The following is a 16,949-nucleotide window of genomic DNA, read 5'->3' as shown; positions in this document are numbered from 1 at the left end:
ATGTATTTATCCTAAGAAGAAGAAGGAGTTCGCAATAAGGATTTATTTTGTAACTTGAAGGTTATGATTGAAAGTCCATCATAGTAAGAAGAGCAGGTGAAGGATTAAGCATCATGGTTATTACTTCGGATGGAGAGATAATGTATGGAGTCAGTATACGAATCCTGTTTCGTTGATGATTCCGGGACGTAAGAATCCTAAGGGGGAGATAATTGTAACGCCCGTAGATTAGGGCTAGTCAATTTAGAGACGATAAGCATCAAAAATGACTTTTTGATGGAAGATTATTTAGAAGGATTAATCTTAACCAAGTTGTAGTATATGCCACAAGGTTTCCGTGCATATAAAGAATGCCAAAATCCGAGTTATAACGAAGAAGTTATGACATGTCGAAGTTTTGCGACAGAACCGACACGACCTAGTGCGACCCACAGCGGCGTAAATAGTGAATTTAAGGTTGATAGATATCTATCCTTAGTGATCTAAATGAGAATTGAAGATCTCATCGATAGTAGTGCAACGATGGAAAGACAGACGAAAACGGACGTCAGACGAAGGAGTTATGAGTTTATAACGGAGTTTTCCTGTCCCGGCCTACTAAAAATAATATATAAGTAATATAATTATAATATATTAAAAATAAAGTCAAAATTAGCCAATGGAGTCTAAACGAGAGTTGTAGAGCATAATCTCACCTTCGCGGCGATATAAAGAACGTCGAAAACGGAGTGCGTATGCGAAAGTTATGAATTTCTGAAGTTCGGGGCGCGAAACCCCAAAACTGTCAGAGACCACAACGTGGCAAGTAGTGCCACGACGTGGCAAATCTCCTGACACCTCCGGGAGGCCCCCAGATGCAACTTGGGATGACACATGCAGTGACGACCAAGCCCACGACGTGGAAAAAGGTTGCCACGACGTGGCAAGGGCCAAATTTGCCCTATAAATAGATTTGAAGGGCCAGCCGTTTAGGGTTGCTATTTTCTCTCTTCTCTCTCCCGTTTTACCTCGATTTGCGTGCCAGAAGTACCCCGAAGCCCCGGTATCAACCCCGAGACCCGAAGCAAGTCCCGAAGCCGAAGATCCCGAGAAGTGCAATTCCCGAGCCGAAGCTCTGCCCACGAGAAGTTCGATTTTTGTAGAGATCTTCCAGATCTGCTGAGGATTTCTACTTCTGCAAGTAGTAGTTCTGTCCGAGCATCTTCTTATCAAGTGAGTGTATACTACCTTTCATAAACACGATAATAATACAAGTATGGTTTGAGTGTATTAAGTATATTGTTGTTTATATGCGTGAGTGTGTAGTTACTTTCTTCTAGCACATAAATATGAAGTATTTGCTATGAAATACGTGCTATGTGTTTATATATTATTTGTCTATTTGAGATGGGCGTGGAATTGATGTTTTACATAAGTGTTAAATGATTTAAACTGTGTAAGTATTTATATCTACGAAAATGTTGGGTAGAACTTGGGTAGATGGGATAGTTGGTGACTATGGAGTTAGCGCCTATTGTATAAACCTTGGCGACGATGTGACTTCGTGCCTATTTGATGAACCTTGGCGACTATGGAGTTAGCGCTTGTTGCGTAAACCTTGGCGACTATGGAGTTAGCGCTTGTTGAGTAAACCTTGGCGACTATGGAGTTAGCGCTTGTTGAGTAAACCTTGGCGACGATGGAGTTAGCGCTTGTTAAGTGAACCTTGGTGACTATGGAGTTAGCACCTGATAACTATGGATTTAGTATTAGATAAATAAACTTTGGCAGTAATGGAATTCGTGCCAATTCCTTACGAATAAATGAATGAAGGATAGTTGATTCTTAGGGTAAAACCTTAAGAAGATAATGGGGATGGGTAATTGGGTTGATTGTTTGCTGATTAAATATAATAATTATATTATTGTGGGTTGAAAACCCTATATGCTCACCAGGCTCCCAAGCCTGACCCACTCAGTTTTCTTTTCATTACAGGTAATGGCACAAGGGTATAAGTTGGCGGACTTGACGAGAGATTTTGGACTATAGATCAGTAGTTATAAATAACTATTGTAAGGTCTATTTTATATTGTTTATGCTTTTGGTCTGTATCGAACATGACATCCCAAGGTTTTATTATTTAATGAAAATCCATTCTCTTTGAGAAACGTTTTGATAAATTTTATCATATTTTGTTTTGGGAACAAATTCCGCAACAGTTTTCTTTAAACGATTACTCTGATTTTAAAAACAAAGCATAAACAAATCGGTCTTTTCTGGCCGTGAAATTAGGGATGTCACAGTTGGTATCAGAGCATTAGTTTAAGAGAACTAGGAATTTGTAGGATTTCTAGACTTAAACTTAGAATGCTAAGTAACGATTGTGAGGAGTGTGTCCAAAATATGTTAGGTAGTACACCTAAATTGACACGAGCACTAGTATATTTTAGGAAGCTGCCTAAAATGCTTTTATGTGCTAAATGTTATATGTTTGCCATATATGATGTTATTTGTTCGGATTTATGGTCTGTTGCCGACCAGATCTGGAAACCTTATGTGTTTAGGATTCTAAGCGTACGACTACGGTATTAGAACTAGCATGTAAACGTTTCGGAGCGATAAGGAGATTTATACGTCTATCGTAAATAAAGCTTTCTTATCTTAAATTCTCGCCCGGTGCACCGAACGTCTGCTTGGATGTACAAAACGTTATGGTGAAGACTCGTAGAGAATTGAGTAAATGGAGGAAACGAAAGGCTTATGATAGTGAATGACGCCTATCGGAAGATATTGTAAGAGTGGTATCTTGCCTTTAGAATATGTCTTATAAAATAACAGTACGTTTAGAGGAGTACGGTACGTTTGAAGTACACCTTCGATTGGCAGTATGATGGAACGGTTGGTGTAATTCTTGAAGTTGTCCCATTCTTCTAGAGTTTCCATCACCAATTGAGTTGAAGTAGAGTTGATGATTGAAGATACGCATGGAAGAAGTCCTAGTAGAGTCTAGGAGAATTTTTATGATTAATTGGACACATTAGTATGTGTTAAATTGTTTAGTGATTTTAGGACTTGGGGACTGCGAGACAATACTTGGGACGAGTATGAGTAGGTGTGAATAGTAGTAGAGATCTATACTACTGGAAGCACAGGACTCACGCTTGGATCATGGGAAGTCACAAGGTTACCAAGAAGCTTGTAATTGAGTTTGTTTTTATTCAAGTATGTCGTTACCATTGTTTCGGTAATGACTAAAAAAAGATGATTGATATCATGACCCTAGTGGTCGTATCAAATTGAGTCCGACTACGATGAGTTTGTTACGTGGTTCAGAGAACCGAGTTTGATGTAGCATTTGTATTAAGTCAGAAGATTGAAGTCAATGCGATCGATGGCATCGCGCTCGTTGTTAAGGAAGCTTGTAGCTAGAAATGCTGCATGTAAAAATGTGATTATATCACATTAGAATATGAAGGAAGGTATATTCCATTCTAGAATTTGACTCTAAGAGACTTGAGTCTAAGCGTTGCATCATATGATGGTGGGTCATTAGAACACGACCCATCAGTCTGTTACAATGGATAAAGGAATGTATTTATCCTAAGAAGAAGAAGGAGTTCGCAATAAGGATTTATTTTGTAACTTGAAGGTTATGATTGAAAGTCCATCATAGTAAGAAGAGCAGGTGAAGGATTAAGCATCATGGTTATTACTTCGGATGGAGAGATAATGTATGGAGTCAGTATACGAATCCTGTTTCGTTGATGATTCCGGGACGTAAGAATCCTAAGGGGGAGATAATTGTAACGCCCGTAGATTAGGGCTAGTCAATTTAGAGACGATAAGCATCAAAAATGACTTTTTGATGGAAGATTATTTAGAAGGATTAATCTTATCCAAGTTGTAGTATATGCCACAAGGTTTCCGTGCATATAAAGAATGCCAAAATCCGAGTTATAACGAAGAAGTTATGACATGTCGAAGTTTTGCGACAGAACCGACACGACCTAGCGCGACCCACCGCGGCGTAAATAGTGAATTTAAGGTTTATAGATATCTATCCTTAGTGATCTAAATGAGAATTGAAGATCTCATCGATAGTAGTGCAACGATGGAAAGACAGACGAAAACGGACGTCAGACGAAGGAGTTATGAGTTTATAACGGAGTTTTCCTGTCCCGGCCTACTAAAAATAATATATAAGTAATATAATTATAATATATTAAAAATAAAGTCAAAATTAGCCAATGGAGTCTAAACGAGAGTTGTAGAGCATAATCTCACCTTCGCGGCGATATAAAGAACGTCGAAAACGGAGTGCGTATGCGAAAGTTATGAATTTCTGAAGTTCGGGGCGCGAAACCCCAAAACTGTCAGAGACCACAACGTGGCAAGCAGTGCCACGACGTGGCAAATCTCCTGACACCTCCGGGAGGCCCCCAGATGCAACTTGGGATGACACATGCAGTGACGACCAAGCCCACGACGTGGAAAAAGGTTGCCACGACGTGGCAAGGGCCAAATTTGCCCTATAAATAGATTTGAAGGGCCAGCCGTTTAGGGTTGCTATTTTCTCTCTTCTCTCTCCCGTTTTACCTCGATTTGCGTGCCAGAAGTACCCCGAAGCCCCGGTATCAACCCCGAGACCCGAAGCAAGTCCCGAAGCCGAAGATCCCGAGAAGTGCAATTCCCGAGCCGAAGCTCTGCCCGCGAGAAGTTCGATTTTTGTAGAGATCTTCCAGATCTGCTGAGGATTTCTACTTCTGCAAGTAGTAGTGTTGTCCGATCATCTTCTTATCAAGTGAGTGTATACTACCTTTCATAAACACGATAATAATACAAGTATGGTTTGAGTGTATTAAGTATATTGTTGTTTATATGCGTGAGTGTGTAGTTACTTTCTTCTAGCACATAAATATGAAGTATTTGCTATGAAATACGTGCTATGTGTTTATATATTATTTGTCTATTTGAGATGGGCGTGGAATTGATGTTTTACATAAGTGTTAAATGATTTAAACTGTGTAAGTATTTATATCTACGAAAATGTTGGGTAGAACTTGGGTAGATGGGATAGTTGGTGACTATGGAGTTAGCGCCTATTGTATAAACCTTGGCGACGATGTGACTTCGTGCCTATTTGATGAACCTTGGCGACTATGGAGTTAGCGCTTGTTGCGTAAACCTTGGCGACTATGGAGTTAGCGCTTGTTGAGTAAACCTTGGCGACTATGGAGTTAGCGCTTGTTGAGTAAACCTTGGCGACTATGGAGTTAGCGCTTGTTAAGTGAACCTTGGTGACTATGGAGTTAGCACCTGATAACTATGGATTTAGTATTAGACAAATAAACTTTGGCAGTAATGGAATTCGTGCCAATTCCTTACGAATAAATGAATGAAGGATAGTTGATTCTTAGGGTAAAACCTTAAGAAGATAATGGGGATGGGTAATTGGGTTGATTGTTTGCTGATTAAATATAATAATTATATTATTGTGGGTTGAAAACCCTATATGCTCACCAGGCTCCCAAGCCTGACCCACTCAGTTTTCTTTTCATTACAGGTAATGGCACAAGGGTATAAGTTGGCGGACTTGACGAGAGATTTTGGACTATAGATCAGTAGTTATAAATAACTATTGTAAGGTCTATTTTATATTGTTTATGCTTTTGGTCTGTATCGAACATGACATCCCAAGGTTTTATTATTTAATGAAAATCCATTCTCTTTGAGAAACGTTTTGATAAATTTTATCATATTTTGTTTTGGGAACAAATTCCGCAACAGTTTTCTTTAAACGATTACTCTGATTTTAAAAACAAAGCGTAAACAAATCGGTCTTTTCTGGCCGTGAAATTAGGGATGTCACAGTTGGTATCAGAGCATTAGTTTAAGAGAACTAGGAATTTGTAGGATTTCTAGACTTAAACTTAGAATGCTAAGTAACGATTGTGAGGAGTGTGTCCAAAATATGTTAGGTAGTACACCTAAATTGACACGAGCACTAGTATATTTTAGGAAGCTGCCTAAAATGCTTTTATGTGCTAAATGTTATATGTTTGCCATATATGATGTTATTTGTTCGGATTTATGGTCTGTTGCCGACCAGATCTGGAAACCTTATGTGTTTAGGATTCTAAGCGTACGACTACGGTATTAGAACTAGCATGTAAACGTTTCGGAGCGATAAGGAGATTTATACGTCTATCGTAAATAAAGCTTTCTTATCTTAAATTCTCGCCCGGTGCACCGAACGTCTGCTTGGATGTACAAAACGTTATGGTGAAGACTCGTAGAGAATTGAGTAAATGGAGGAAACGAAAGGCTTATGATAGTGAATGACGCCTATCGGAAGATATTGTAAGAGTGGTATCTTGCCTTTAGAATATGTCTTATAAAATAACAGTACGTTTAGAGGAGTACGGTACGTTTGAAGTACACCTTCGATTGGCAGTATGATGGAACGGTTGGTGTAATTCTTGAAGTTGTCCCATTCTTCTAGAGTTTCCATCACCAATTGAGTTGAAGTAGAGTTGATGATTGAAGATACGCATGGAAGAAGTCCTAGTAGAGTCTAGGAGAATTTTTATGATTAATTGGACACATTAGTATGTGTTAAATTGTTTAGTGATTTTAGGACTTGGGGACTGCGAGACAATACTTGGGACGAGTATGAGTAGGTGTGAATAGTAGTAGAGATCTATACTACTGGAAGCACAGGACTCACGCTTGGATCATGGGAAGTCACAAGGTTACCAAGAAGCTTGTAATTGAGTTTGTTTTTATTCAAGTATGTCGTTACCATTGTTTCGGTAATGACTAAAAAAAAGATGATTGATATCATGACCCTAGTGGTCGTATCAAATTGAGTCCGACTACGATGAGTTTGTTACGTGGTTCAGAGAACCGAGTTTGATGTAGCATTTGTATTAAGTCAGAAGATTGAAGTCAATGCGATCGATGGCATCACGCTCGTTGTTAAGGAAGCTTGTAGCAAGAAATGCTGCATGTAAAAATGTGATTATATCATATTAGAATATGAAGGAAGGTATATTCCATTCTAGAATTTGACTCTAAGAGACTTGAGTCTAAGCGTTGCATCATATGATGGTAGGTCATTAGAACACGACCCATCAGTCTGTTACAATGGATAAAGGAATGTATTTATCCTAAGAAGAAGAAGGAGTTTGCAATAAGGATTTATTTTGTAACTTGAAGGTTATGATTGAAAGTCCATCATAGTAAGAAGAGCAGGTGAAGGATTAAGTATCATGGTTATTACTTCGGATGGAGAGATAATGTATGGAGTCAGTATACGAATCCTGTTTCGTTGATGATTCCGGGACGTAAGAATCCTAAGGGGGAGATAATTGTAACGCCCGTAGATTAGGGCTAGTCAATTTAGAGACGATAAGCATCAAAAATGACTTTTTGATGGAAGATTATTTAGAAGGATTAATCTTAACCAAGTTGTAGTATATGCCACAAGGTTTCCGTGCATATAAAGAATGCCAAAATCCGAGTTATAACGAAGAAGTTATGACATGTCGAAGTTTTGCGACAGAACCGACACGACCTAGCGCGACCCACCGCGGCGTAAATAGTGAATTTAAGGTTTATAGATATCTATCCTTAGTGATCTAAATGAGAATTGAAGATCTCATCGATAGTAGTGCAACGATGGAAAGACAGACGAAAACGGACGTCAGACGAAGGAGTTATGAGTTTATAACGGAGTTTTCCTGTCCCGGCCTACTAAAAATAATATATAAGTAATATAATTATAATATATTAAAAATAAAGTCAAAATTAGCCAATGGAGTAGTAGAGCATAATCTCACCTTCGCGGCAATATAAAGAACGTCGAAAACGGAGTGCGTATGCGAAAGTTATGAATTTCTGAAGTTCGGGGCGCGAAACCCCAAAACTGTCAGAGACCACAACGTGGCAAGCAGTGCCACGACGTGGCAAATCTCCTGACACCTCCGGGAGGCCCCCAGATGCAACTTGGGATGACACATGCAGTGACGACCAAGCCCACGACGTGGAAAAAGGTTGCCACGACGTGGCAAGGGCCAAATTTGCCCTATAAATAGATTTGAAGGGCCAGCCGTTTAGGGTTGCTATTTTCTCTCTTCTCTCTCCCGTTTTACCTCGATTTGCGTGCAAGAAGTACCCCGAAGCCCCGGTATCAACCCCGAGACCCGAAGCAAGTCCCGAAGCCGAAGATCCCGAGAAGTGCAATTCCCGAGCCGAAGCTCTGCCCGCGAGAAGTTCGATTTTTGTAGAGATCTTCCAGATCTGCTGAGGATTTCTACTTCTGCAAGTAGTAGTGTTGTCCGATCATCTTCTTATCAAGTGAGTGTATACTACCTTTCATAAACACGATAATAATACAAGTATGGTTTGAGTGTATTAAGTATATTGTTGTTTATATGCGTGAGTGTGTAGTTACTTTCTTCTAGCACATAAATATGAAGTATTTGCTATGAAATACGTGCTATGTGTTTATATATTATTTGTCTATTTGAGATGGGCGTGGAATTGATGTTTTACATAAGTGTTAAATGATTTAAACTGTGTAAGTATTTATATCTACGAAAATGTTGGGTAGAACTTGGGTAGATGGGATAGTTGGTGACTATGGAGTTAGCGCCTATTGTATAAACCTTGGCGACGATGTGACTTCGTGCCTATTTGATGAACCTTGGCGACTATGGAGTTAGCGCTTGTTGCGTAAACCTTGGCGACTATGGAGTTAGCGCTTGTTGAGTAAACCTTGGCGACTATGGAGTTAGCGCTTGTTGAGTAAACCTTGGCGACTATGGAGTTAGCGCTTGTTAAGTGAACCTTGGTGACTATGGAGTTAGCACCTGATAACTATGGATTTAGTATTAGATAAATAAACTTTGGCAGTAATGGAATTCGTGCCAATTCCTTACGAATAAATGAATGAAGGATAGTTGATTCTTAGGGTAAAACCTTAAGAAGATAATGGGGATGGGTAATTGGGTTGATTGTTTGCTGATTAAATATAATAATTATATTATTGTGGGTTGAAAACCCTATATGCTCACCAGGATCCCAAGCCTGACCCACTCAGTTTTCTTTTCATTACAGGTAATGGCACAAGGGTATAAGTTGGCGGACTTGACGAGAGATTTTGGACTATAGATCAGTAGTTATAAATAACTATTGTAAGGTCTATTTTATATTGTTTATGCTTTTGGTCTGTATCGAACATGACATCCCAAGGTTTTATTATTTAATGAAAATCCATTCTCTTTGAGAAACGTTTTGATAAATTTTATCATATTTTGTTTTGGGAACAAATTCCGCAACAGTTTTCTTTAAACGATTACTCTGATTTTAAAAACAAAGCATAAACAAATCGGTCTTTTCTGGCCGAGAAATTAGGGATGTCACAGTTGGTATCAGAGCATTAGTTTAAGCGAACTAGGAATTTGTAGGATTTCTAGACTTAAACTTAGAATGCTAAGTAACGATTGTGAGGAGTGTGTCCAAAATATGTTAGGTAGTACACCTAAATTGACACGAGCACTAGTATATTTTAGGAAGCTGCCTAAAATGCTTTTATGTGCTAAATGTTATATGTTTGCCATATATGATGTTATTTGTTCGGATTTATGGTCTGTTGCCGACCAGATCTGGAAACCTTATGTGTTTAGGATTCTAAGCGTACGACTACGGTATTAGAACTAGCATGTAAACGTTTCGGAGCGATAAGGAGATTTATACGTCTATCGTAAATAAAGCTTTCTTATCTTAAATTCTCGCCCGGTGCACCGAACGTCTGCTTGGATGTACAAAACGTTATGGTGAAGACTCGTAGAGAATTGAGTAAATGGAGGAAACGAAAGGCTTATGATAGTGAATGACGCCTATCGGAAGATATTGTAAGAGTGGTATCTTGCCTTTAGAATATGTCTTATAAAATAACAGTACGTTTAGAGGAGTACGGTACGTTTGAAGTACACCTTCGATTGGCAGTATGATGGAACGGTTGGTGTAATTCTTGAAGTTGTCCCATTCTTCTAGAGTTTCCATCACCAATTGAGTTGAAGTAGAGTTGATGATTGAAGATACGCATGGAAGAAGTCCTAGTAGAGTCTAGGAGAATTTTTATGATTAATTGGACACATTAGTATGTGTTAAATTGTTTAGTGATTTTAGGACTTGGGGACTGCGAGACAATACTTGGGACGAGTATGAGTAGGTGTGAATAGTAGTAGAGATCTATACTACTGGAAGAACAGGACTCACGCTTGGATCATGGGAAGTCACAAGGTTACCAAGAAGCTTGTAATTGAGTTTGTTTTTATTCAAGTATGTCGTTACCATTGTTTCGGTAATGACTAAAAAAAGATGATTGATATCATGACCCTAGTGGTCGTATCAAATTGAGTCCGACTACGATGAGTTTGTTACGTGGTTTAGAGAACCGAGTTTGATGTAGCATTTGTATTAAGTCAGAAGATTGAAGTCAATGCGATCGATGGCATCGCGCTCGTTGTTAAGGAAGCTTGTAGCTAGAAATGCTGCATGTAAAAATGTGATTATATCACATTAGAATATGAAGGAAGGTATATTCCATTCTAGAATTTGACTCTAAGAGACTTGAGTCTAAGCGTTGCATCATATGATGGTAGGTCATTAGAACACGACCCATCAGTCTGTTACAATGGATAAAGGAATGTATTTATCCTAAGAAGAAGAAGGAGTTCGCAATAAGGATTTATTTTGTAACGTGAAGGTTATGATTGAAAGTCCATCATAGTAAGAAGAGCAGGTGAAGGATTAAGCATCATGGTTATTACTTCGGATGGAGAGATAATGTATGGAGTCAGTATACGAATCCTGTTTCGTTGATGATTCCGGGACGTAAGAATCCTAAGGGGGAGATAATTGTAACGCCCGTAGATTAGGGCTAGTCAATTTAGAGACGATAAGCATCAAAAATGACTTTTTGATGGAAGATTATTTAGAAGGATTAATCTTATCCAAGTTGTAGTATATGCCACAAGGTTTCCGTGCATATAAAGAATGCCAAAATCCGAGTTATAACGAAGAAGTTATGACATGTCGAAGTTTTGCGACAGAACCGACACGACCTAGCGCGACCCACCGCGGCGTAAATAGTGAATTTAAGGTTTATAGATATCTATCCTTAGTGATCTAAATGAGAATTGAAGATCTCATCGATAGTAGTGCAACGATGGAAAGACAGACGAAAACGGACGTCAGACGAAGGAGTTATGAGTTTATAACGGAGTTTTCCTGTCCCGGCCTACTAAAAATAATATATAAGTAATATAATTATAATATATTAAAAATAAAGTCAAAATTAGCCAATGGAGTCTAAACGAGAGTTGTAGAGCATAATCTCACCTTCGCGGCGATATAAAGAACGTCGAAAACGGAGTGCGTATGCGAAAGTTATGAATTTCTGAAGTTCGGGGCGCGAAACCCCAAAACTGTCAGAGACCACAACGTGGCAAGCAGTGCCACGACGTGGCAAATCTCCTGACACCTCCGGGAGGCCCCCAGATGCAACTTGGGATGACACATGCAGTGACGACCAAGCCCACGACGTGGAAAAAGGTTGCCACGACGTGGCAAGGGCCAAATTTGCCCTATAAATAGATTTGAAGGGCCAGCCGTTTAGGGTTGCTATTTTCTCTCTTCTCTCTCCCGTTTTACCTCGATTTGCATGCCAGAAGTACCCCGAAGCCCCGGTATCAACCCCGAGACCCGAAGCAAGTCCCGAAGCCGAAGATCCCGAGAAGTGCAATTCCCGAGCCGAAGCTCTGCCCGCGAGAAGTTCGAATTTTGTAGAGATCTTCCAGATCTGCTGAGGATTTCTACTTCTGCAAGTAGTAGTGTTGTCCGATCATCTTCTTATCAAGTGAGTGTATACTACCTTTCATAAACACGATAATAATACAAGTATGGTTTGAGTGTATTAAGTATATTGTTGTTTATATGCGTGAGTGTGTAGTTACTTTCTTCTAGCACATAAATATGAAGTATTTGCTATGAAATACGTGCTATGTGTTTATATATTATTTGTCTATTTGAGATGGGCGTGGAATTGATGTTTTACATAAGTGTTAAATGATTTAAACTGTGTAAGTATTTATATCTACGAAAATGTTGGGTAGAGCTTGGGTAGATGGGATAGTTGGTGACTATGGAGTTAGCGCCTATTGTATAAACCTTGGCGACGATGTGACTTCGTGCCTATTTGATGAACCTTGGCGACTATGGAGTTAGCGCTTGTTGAGTAAACCTTGGCGACTATGGAGTTAGCGCTTGTTGAGTGAACCTTGGCGACTATGGAGTTAGCGCTTGTTAAGTGAACCTTGGTGACTATGGAGTTAGCACCTGATAACTATGGATTTAGTATTAGATAAATAAACTTTGGCAGTAATGGAATTCGTGCCAATTCCTTACGAATAAATGAATGAAGGATAGTTGATTCTTAGGGTAAAACCTTAAGAAGATAATGGGGATGGGTAATTGGGTTGATTGTTTGCTGATTAAATATAATAATTATATTATTGTGGGTTGAAAACCCTATATGCTCACCAGGCTCCCAAGCCTGACCCACTCAGTTTTCTTTTCATTACAGGTAATGGCACAAGGGTATAAGTTGGCGGACTTGACGAGAGATTTTGGATTATAGATCAGTAGTTATAAATAACTATTGTAAGGTCTATTTTATATTGTTTATGCTTTCGGTCTGTATCGAACATGACATCCCAAGGTTTTATTATTTAATGAAAATCCATTCTCTTTGAGAAACGTTTTGATAAATTTTATCATATTTTGTTTTGGGAACAAATTCTGCAACAGTTTTCTTTAAACGATTACTCTGATTTTAAAAACAAAGCATAAACAAATCGGTCTTTTTTGGCCGTGAAATTAGGGATGTCACAGTCCTCCCCGGTCCTCAGCTCATGACTAGATTGCTCCTGATGACTGATCGACACTACTATCATCACTTCAGTTGCCCAACACTCCAACCCTACAGATATCCACTTTCCTCCGCCAGTCGAAGGGCCTAATCGATGCTCCTCTCATCAACGAACAACATACGATACAAAAACTACTACCACACACGAATCCCAATACACATCACAATAACTCAAACCATCATCAACATACCTACCACTACCGGCCAACCAACACGGCGCTCATATCTAACCCATATCACCCCCTTTAGGTTAGAATACCAACATGTCTAATTAATTCAACTATCGAGTTAAAATTCTCAGGGTTTTTTGTCCAACCGCCTCAACCCTACCGCTCCCTTCGAGCCTCCGTGCCTAATACTTACAGTTGGCCCACACCGAGTATCTTGGCCTACTGCATAGAGCAGGACCACCTCAACCCTACCCACATGCCATGTGTCCCTAGATGATCAGGAGAAAGATCTAACCCGGTTCACAGAACCTCAATGATAGGATATTCTAATCCCAAACCTTTTGAAAAATTGATGAATACCCATTCGGGTCCACTCTCAGTCCCTAACTAGATTATTACCCGATCCAAGAAGATAAAACATCGGAGACACTCTGAACTGATGAGATCACCAAGACCCTTTGCACTCCGTCCGACCACTAATAAACTTTCAATCACCCAAAATATACCGGAGTCCTCAACCTACTCCTACATCATGTTCAATACTTGGGACAGACCTATTGATTGCTATAGCATAGCAGCCTACACAATACCCGAACATAGATCTACAAACATATACATAGTCTTCAGCACGACTGGACCGCCCTACCAGACCTTCAGTCTATCTGCACCACTCTCAGAACCTTCATCATGTCTGGACCGCCTCTCTGGGCCTTCAGCCTGTTTGGACCGTTCTAAACTGTTGAGCACCTCCTGGAACACCCCTCCTGGTGATGTTTCCTACGCAGACTGTTCTCACCCACTTGGGGTTCCGAACTCCTGATCCATTCCATGGACTATAAACCCCAACCCAACTCTAGGCCTCATGTCGATCGTCCATCCTCTCGGAAATCCGTGGTCTGTTCCCTGACCTGCGTGTCTACCACATATGCTAAATCATCTGCACTCTCGTGCTGAAAGTACTGCCAAGCCCTGACATCTAACAAAACCCTCCATCTATCAATCCAAAAAACCTTAGATTCGAGCACACCCTCGACCAATTACTCGAACTGAACCCAATCCCTGACTAGAACTCCAACCTAGTTCCCTAATTTCTGTTGTCAAGCACCAAGAAGACGTGTTCCTCATGCTGGGGAGTTTTACCGAATCCCCAATCAACACAACCCTCAAACCAAGCAGCCACTAGGGACTCCATTCTCTCTATCGGGTTGTGAAACTTATCCCCGTTTCAAAACATTTCCCACTTTCACATCTCTGGGTAACTCTCCCCCACTTAGATTCGACTAAGCCTTCATAATACATGAAAATTGGAGGATTCCCAACCCTTATCACTTCCTAACGATCGATCCGATGACAACCAATTCTTTCCCACTAGTGCTCAATTACTAGTCAATCCCAATTGATCATACACTTCTAAGAACCAGATGAACACTTTCTGAGTTCCAGTGGAACCGATAGTCACTAATGATTGAATGACCTCACACTCAAGTCCTGAAGACCACAAGATAGATGCTCCAACTAATACCTTGGCGACGAGCTACTTCCCTTGGCACTTGGTCCGACAATCACTAACGGTTCCTAAAACCATTGAATCCTGACAATGCTGAACAAACCTTCTGTGGGACCCTATCGGCAAACCTCTTACATAATACCCCTTTTCCAAAGGTGTTCTAAACAAGCTTCCAGCTCTCGGGCTCCAGAAATCATTCTCTTCAGGGTTCGCACCCTGACTCACTTACCAGCTCAAACGCCCACGGCTGAATTGTAGCAGCTGAAACAACCTCTGCCCTAAGCCGGGCTACAAAATACTTCCAAGACATCGTCTACAATCCCAAAAGTGCAATAGATCGCACAATCAATCCTTGTCGTCCGATACAATAGATCCAAGGCAAATCGGACCTCATAAATACTTATGCCACGTCGACCCACCTGTGCTCACCGGCACTGAAATAATGTTGCCTATTCCTGCAACCGACTGACCCCGAGCTGGAATACAACCTGATCCTGGGGTCACAAGTCTGCTCACTCCTTCGAGCTAGAAAACTGAGAGGGCACAATCCTTGCTCTACAAAACGACAATCCAACCCCTCAATAAGCCATTCCCCTTCCAGCTGCAAAACCCTAGCTGAACATAATCATCACTTCCTTTTGGAGTTCCCGCGACTCACATTTCGGGCTCGAGCAAACCCCCGAGCCTCAAATCTAGAAACCCATATGCCAGCCTCTCCTGCTCAACCCGCGAAAATATAACGAGTACAAATCATCTTCTTGATCCCAATAACTGCAGCCCTCTGCTCATCAGAATATGTACCAGTGACAAGTCCCGGTACCAGAAGCTCGATCATCTCCTCTCCCTGACGTCGTTACAGCTGTGGAAGCTGTTGTGGCAGCCTTCTCGTCAATGGCTGCATAGCACTCGTCGAAACACTCAACCATGGCGGTCTTAATAGACCCAATCAATCTCCGGAATCTGTCCCTGAACGATCTCAAACACCTACCCTCGAATGATCTTCCTGACACAATCCTCTGACAATATTGGCCTATCCTGGATGCCAGCTCTCGATCCTGACCTAGATTCGGTCTCAAAACGTCTCAAATAATCCATACCATAATAGGGAACCGACTCCCAACAAAACCCTAGGGATTGTGACTTCCTTGATACGCGTATGGGTCCTATGCTTCCAGTAGTACGAGCCTATACTACCTTCCACACCTACCCATATTTGTCCTAAGTATCATCACAACGCCCTAACAATACACATATACATATCGAGCAATAAATCCTCACTCCTATAGGAATGTTAAATATCTCATAACTGGCCTCCCGGCCTCTCACTACCCACCCATCCATGAAGCTTCCACCAACCGCTGCAGCACTAGTGTATGGTAGCCATACATAATGTGTGACATCCCCAAAATCTCGGCCAAAAAAGACCGATTTCATTTATGCTTTTAAAATAATTTCAGAGTAAATCCTTTTGATTTGCAAGAGTTGTGGAATTTGTTCCCAAAAACAAAACATGATAAAACAATGTTTACCAAAGCATTTCATAAAAGAAATGTATTTTTCATTATATAATCAAAACTTGGGGTGTCATGTTCCGATACAGACCAATAAGCATAAACGATAACATTACAAGTCATTCAACAAATATATACATATACAGACTTGTAAACAAAACAACTTGATGGTTCATCCATCTTATGCCCTCGCGCCACTTCCTGTAATACAAATAAAACTGAGTGGGTCAGGCTTGGGAGCCTGGTGAGCATATAGGGTTTTCAACCCACAATAAATAATCATATTTAATTTTCGCCAACCAACAATAACCCAATTACCCATTCCCATTATTCTCACTTTATGTCCCTAAAACAACTAACATAAGGGACCTAGTCTAAGAATATTTCATCGGGGCGACAACACATGCTTCGGGGGTTCCTCAGCAATATAAGTCAAATAAGGCAACCATGAGGGGGATGGAGTACAACGAATGAACACCCAAGTTCATTAACACCTACAGGTGGCGAACCTGCTAATGTTTCCACAAGACTGTCTAGAATAGCCCGTGGTCGTCATCTAAACTCCGCTAGATGACTAAATCAAACAACAACGAGGCCTCTCATCTGTTTATTACACACCAACTATCTACCCATGTTCTACCCAACATATTAGTAGATAAAATATACATTTTTATACATAGTTTAAAAACTTGTATAGCATGCTTTAATCAACACATAATCCACATAACAGATGAGGCACACACACACATAACACATATCTCATAGAGAATAAATCATATCTATGA

The sequence above is a fragment of the Lactuca serriola genome, chromosome 5 (genome assembly GCF_051521515.1).
Source record: "Lactuca serriola cultivar US96UC23 chromosome 5, Lser_US96UC23_V15, whole genome shotgun sequence".
Lineage (NCBI taxonomy): Eukaryota > Viridiplantae > Streptophyta > Magnoliopsida > Asterales > Asteraceae > Lactuca > Lactuca serriola.
The sequence above is the reverse complement of the archived record's forward strand: the minus strand, read 5'-3'. Positions refer to the sequence as shown.